The following is a 6,359-nucleotide window of genomic DNA, read 5'->3' on the forward strand; positions in this document are numbered from 1 at the left end:
GGTTTCTCAGGGGTGTCTGTCTGTTTTTCAAGCTCACTGGCAGGCATGAAGGAATGCTATTATTCATTTATATTCCATATTGGTAGACTGCAATAATAGGGTTTTTTGTTTGTTTGTTTGTTTGTTTTGAGGGAGTTGGTTTTCAGAGACAGGGTTTCTCTGTGTAATTATCCTGGCTGTCCTAGAACTCGCTTTTTAGACCAGGCTGGCCTGGAACTCACTGAGATCTGCTTGTCTCTGCCTCCTGAGTGCTGGGATTAAAGGCGTGTGCCACCACTGCCCAGCTATGATACTTTTTTGAAATGAGTTTCCTGTTCCATTATTTTATGAGTCCATGATTCTCTCCATCTCTGTGTCTCTTCCATGCTCCAAACCCACAAAATCTGCGTGCTCAATAAAATAATTGTTGTTTTATAGATTATATGATGAATTCCATATCTGATTCATTCCCACCAAGGCAGCCTCTTGCAGGCAGCCCTGACCGGGTGGACATTGACTCAGCTGTGTGATCAGGTGAGATCCAGAGACGATACAATAAGTGTGAACTAACAGGCCCATGTGTCACTTCTGGTGAGAGAAGGATGCAGACAAGTCTGGACGGAGACCACTGACATCGCCACTCCACTAGCAGATGAGGGGGTGGGAGTGGGGGGGAGAAGGGAAGGAAGAGAGTGAGAGAGAGGAAACAGGAAGACAGTGTAGGCAGAGACAAAGTTAGGAAGGAGAGGAGAGATGAGAGGGGAAAGGAGGGAAAGAGCCTGCGACTGCTGTCACTAGGTCCCTATGGTGTCCTCACGCCTTCCCTGGAGCTGTGCAGTGCAGGCTCAGAGCAAACACACAGCAAGAGAACTTGGTGGTGCCCCTTGATGCCGCCCTGGGGTTTCCAGTGGTCAGCAGCTGCAGAGCTCACAGTGAGGAAGATACGAAAGGACAGACCTCATCACAATCAACCACTCAGGAAGGGAAGTCTCAACTAGGCCAGAGGTGATGGGGTGTGACTGGGCTGCAAATAGCTTAGGTCTGAACCCCAGATGGCTGTGGAGGCCAATCTCTGCACAAAACACATCCGGACGGTGGCAGCCCTCACCACCCTTGCCCTCTGTGTGACCCAAACCCCATGCACTGAGCAGTACCTTCCCCTGCATGACTGTTCTGCTGTGTGTCTTTATGATTTCCCTTTTCATGTGTGAGTGTGTGGTGGGTGAACGTGTGTGGAATATACACATGTTTGTGGGGGGGCGGTGCTCAGGTGGACGTCAGAGGACAGCCTACGGGAATCGATTCTCCTGGTTTCAGGAATCAAACTCAAATGGTCAGGCTTGGCATCAGCGAGCTCTGAGCCATCTTGCCAGTCCTAATATCCTTTAAAAAGAAAAAAAAACTCTCTCTCTCTCTCTCTCTCTCTCTCTCTCTCTCTCTCTCTCTCTGTGTGTGTGTGTGTGTGTGTGTGTGTGTGTGTGTGTGTGAAATGCAAGTCTGCAAACATGTCTGTCATCTAGAGGGAGGGGAGGACAGTGGGAATCCTTTTATGGAGCTTCTGCATTACTCAGACAGGTCTCTCGTGGAAACTGGAGTTCGTTGTACTTCATCCAGGCTGGCGGCCAGTGAGCCCCAGGGATGGCTTCCTTTCTTTAAAAATAAAAAACAGATGATAGATAGATAGATAGATAGATAGATAGATAGATAGATAGATAGATAGATAGGCAGGCAAGCAGACAGACAGTGTGTGTGGTGTTTGGGAGGGAGCACCACAGTGCACATGCCAAGGTCAGAAGGCAGTCTGCACAAGTCAGGTCTCTCCTTCCGTTGGATCCCAGGGACCCCACTTATTCTGCTGGGCTTGGCTGCAGATGTCTGTACCCGGTGAGCCATCTTGCTGATACCCCATTGATCTCTGTCTCACCTACTCTACCTCCCAGCATTGGGGTTGCGGGAATGCCTGGCGCCATCCAGCTGTATGCATAGGTACTGGGAATCCAAACTCTCGTGGGCATTCGCAGTCAGCAAGCATGCTCATCCACTGAGCCACCTCCATTCGGCTGCACTGCCTCACAGGTGACAGCCTCTCCCACAGCTGGCTTCAGTAAGCCACATCTTCCCTCTTGTTCCTCAGACCATCTTGTCGGGTGTTTGTTCTGCTGATGCTCTCTGTATCTCCTGTGACCTGCTTGTCTGTCTCTGCTACCATCTTTATAAGGAGGTTTCACAGCTGACCAGCAAGTCCTGGGGAGCCTCCTGTTGGCCCCCTGGCACTGGGATCACAGAGACATACCATGGTGCCCGGTTTCTTTATGTGGATTCTGGGGATTGAACTCGGGTCCTCATGCTTGCTCAGCGGGCATGTTACAGACTCATCTGTCTATCCAGCCCCAAAGGCCTCATTTTGACATCGTCAAGACATAAATATTAATATGTTCATTTAAGATGCACAGTCCAGCGGGGCACGGTGGCACACGCCTGAAATACCAGCCCCTGAGAGGCAGAAACAGGAAGATCAGTAATTCAAGGTCAGCCTTGGCTACATTGCAAGTTCAAGGCCAGTTCATCTTACGTGAGACTGTCTCAAATAAACCAAAAACGTACTCAGTTCAGTGGCATTTATAATATTGGCAGAGTGTGCAGCTATGACCACGATTCAGTTTTAGAATAGCTAATCACTCCAGATGAAAGGCCCGTCAGTGGCCATTCTCTGACTGTTCTCCAACGTACACAGTCCGGGTAGCCCATGGTCTTCCTCCGTGACTCTCTCTCTGGACACTCCTCACATGTGAAGCAGTGCCCTGTTGTGACCCTCCGCCACGGCTTCATCCGCTCAGCCTATTCGAGGCCCATCGCTTGCTGTGACACACAATAGCAGCTCACCCCCTCTACTGCTAAGTAATGGGCCTCTTGCATGGTTTCCTCGCCGGTGTGTGCGGCTTCTGTTTGACTCCAGTGTGGTGCCGCCCTGAGCCCGGATGCACGATGTGGGAGCCTGTTTTTGTTTCTCTTCGGCATGCGCTTACCAGTGGCATTTCTGAATCACAGCAACTCTATATTTAACATTTTGAGGAACTTCCAAGTTGTTTTCCAAGGTTGTTATTATTATTTTTTTTTGCAAGTTCTGTTCACTTAGAATCCGCAGCAAGCATAACCACTCTGGCCTGCCCCACTCACTGGCTCCTGCATTTCCAGCTTGTCCTTTCTCCGCCACCATGCCCACTCCGGAATACTTGCTGCAAGTTCTGTGCATTTGCCAAGGTCTTCTCTCCCTCTCTCTTTTCCTCCCTCCCTCCCCCTCCCCTTCCTGTTTGAGCTCCCACAAGTGTGTGTGTGTGTGTGTGTGTGTGTGTGTGTGTGCTTGCGGGGAGCAGAGGATCTTTTGAAGCTGCTTTCCGATTTTTTTAAATTTTTATTTGACAATTTCGTAGATGTATATAAAGCATTCTGGTTACTCTCTCCATTCACCCTCTCTTATCCAACGTACACCGCCATCAAACCCCACCCCAACACACATACACATGCACACACGCATGCATGTCCCTCTCCCAGATTCTATGACTCTTGGTTTTGTTCTGTGACCCATTTAGTTTCTCCAGGACCACAGTATTTGCGCAGCTTGACATGACTCCAGCTGGCTTCGTCAGGACTGCTGTTTTGTTGTCCGGGTACCCTGGAACCACCTCTACCCTGTAGGACACACTAAATCCTGAGATAGTCAGCTGAGGGTAGTTAGTGTTCCAGGCGGTGGTGCCCAGTCTGTCGTTTGACCGTCTCTGAATAGGTTAACAGTTTCAAGAAAGACCAGTGTATTCTGGTCACACCTGACTCTGTCTAGCTTAACACCCGTGTTAGACAGTGGCCGTGACAGCCCGGCTGGGAGATGGAAATGAAGGAAGATATATCTGGGTTCCTGGGTTCAAAGGACCATTCCCATCCTGGAGGGTAAGATACGGATAAGCAGCAACAGAGAGGAACCATGACAAGGCAAACCCCAAAGGACACAAGTCGGGTGACCCACTTCCATCCGACACCTGCCGACAGTCCATCTGAATTATGAACCCATCAACGGTTTGCACTGATTACCAGAGCCCTGATGAGCGACAGTCCCCCCAAACACACCCAAGAGTGCCTTGGTCATCTCCTGAGAATATTTTCATTTAATCAAGCCAACGGTCAAAATCAACCAGGCAGGATGCGAGGTCCCACCTCTGGCTTCGCAGAGCTAGTGCCCACCTGTCTCGCTGCCACACAAGACATACTTCTGTTAATACCTGCTTCATGGTCCTGACTCTGTCTCTAAGTTGACGACACCCGGTCCTCGTGCACCCGGTTTGGTTTCCCTGAGGTCTCCTGCCCTCTCCTCCACCTTCACCTTCTCCGAGCTTGCTCCTGGGCACTTTCTTCTGACTCACCTTCTTGTTTGCTGACTCTTTCTTCACCTTTGTATATGTATTGTATTCCGTGTGTGATTAAATTAGTCCGTAGAGTTCTTGGTTTCATTCCTTTAATTTTCCACTTCTAGTGTTTTCCGCATGGTTCCAACTCATCGTTCTGTTCTCTGCTACAATCCTGTCTTGTCTTCCTCCATCTCTCCGACTGCAGCAAGTGTATTATTTTAAATGTTGGTGACAGCTCTGTGTCCTCCCTCTGCCTAGTGAGCTTGCATGCGTTCGTGTGCCTGTCCTTAGCAAGCAGGCCTTCCAGCCGCGTGGACGTTAACTTAGCGGCATCTCCGTGGAGCAGCCAGAAGGGCATTTTCTCTGGCGAGGCAAGAAACATTCCAGACTCCCTAGAGCACACGGGTTTCGAGTCCCATTTGTAGGATTCTCTGAAGTGCGGCCTCTTTGTCTGCTCCGGCCATCTGTTCCAGGAGAAATGGGCCGGACTCCATCCTGTGCTGGGAGGGGTTGGACGTTAGGGCACTCGAGGTCACTCTGCCTTTCTGATCCCTACCCAGCAAGGCAGGGATTTGAGAGAGAAAGGCACGGTCTCCATTACTTGTTCCTCTGGAATGTTCCCCTGGCCCCTGCATCAGCCTCCAAACTTGAGTGATCTCACATAAGATGTTGAAAACTGCTTGTTCAGTAGTGTTCTCGGAGGGGCTGCCCCTTATGCTCCTGTCCTACCTTACTGGCTGCTGACTCTGCCTCCACCTCAGCCAAGTCATGATGGGTGGATGCTGAGGATCATATCTCAGAAGGAGCAGGATTCTCCAGCCCTCAACTGAGAGGCGCGGAGAACCCGATCGTGTGTGTGAAAGCATATATGTGGTATGCGTGACAGTATGTTAATGTGTATGAGTATTTTTGTGCATGTGTGAATATGAATGTGTTTATATGCTCGTGGGTATGTGACCATCCTGTTATACAACCCAGCAATGCAAAGTGTGTGTGCCGTTCCAAGGTGCCTATTAGTCATAGTGTTGTATAACCATGGTTGGCAATCTTAGAACGTTTTCACCAAGCAACAAACCAACCAACAAACAAACTGACACAGACCAGGTGGTGGCAAGCCTTTAATCCAGCACTCAGGAGGCAGAGGCAGGGGGATCTCTGTGAGTTCGAGGCCAGCCTGGTCTACAAAGGAAGTTCCAGGGCAGCATACATTGGCTGTTGCTCTCATTCTCCCTGCCCAGCCCTGGAGATGCTGGATCAACTTTATAAGATTTTTACTGCTCTTGCAGAGGACCTGGGTTCAGTTCTCAGAGGCAACAGCTCACAACCATCTGTACTCCAGTTCCAGGGCCTCTGAAGCCCTCTGCTGGCCTTTGGTGGGTATATATGCATATAGGCAAAACACTCATACAGATAAAGATCAGTCTTAAGAGGGGCATCCGGGCACCAGGGTACATGCCTGTAATCTTGGCACTTGGATGCTGAAGTCAGAGGACTGACCGCCCCAAGTTTGAGGTTTGAGACCAGCCTGGGTTACGGTATAAAATACAGTCTGCAAGTAAATAAATGGCAAAAGCAGAAACACTGACTTCTGGGTACGGTGTGGCTGTTGCACTCTTGGAGACAACAGTTGTGATTTCTTGTACATGATTGGGCCTGCAGTACTCAGTCATGGGACTGGGAAGGAGTCTCCCAGCCACACCCCTCTCTGAGGATTTACACCTAGGATATGTTCTTCACTTAAGGTAGGATATTCATGCTCCTATAAACAACCCTACTGAGACTCATTTAGACACACACACACACATACACACACATATACGTGCGCACATACACACATATACACATACATACACACATAAACACATATACACACATACACGAATACACATACATACATATACACATACGCACATACACACGCATACATGCACAGAGTAAGAAGACTAGATAGGAAGAAGATGGAATTAGTCCGAGTAAAGG

Source organism: Microtus pennsylvanicus, chromosome 11 (genome assembly GCF_037038515.1).
Source record: "Microtus pennsylvanicus isolate mMicPen1 chromosome 11, mMicPen1.hap1, whole genome shotgun sequence".
In the NCBI taxonomy this organism is placed as follows: Eukaryota; Metazoa; Chordata; class Mammalia; order Rodentia; family Cricetidae; genus Microtus; species Microtus pennsylvanicus.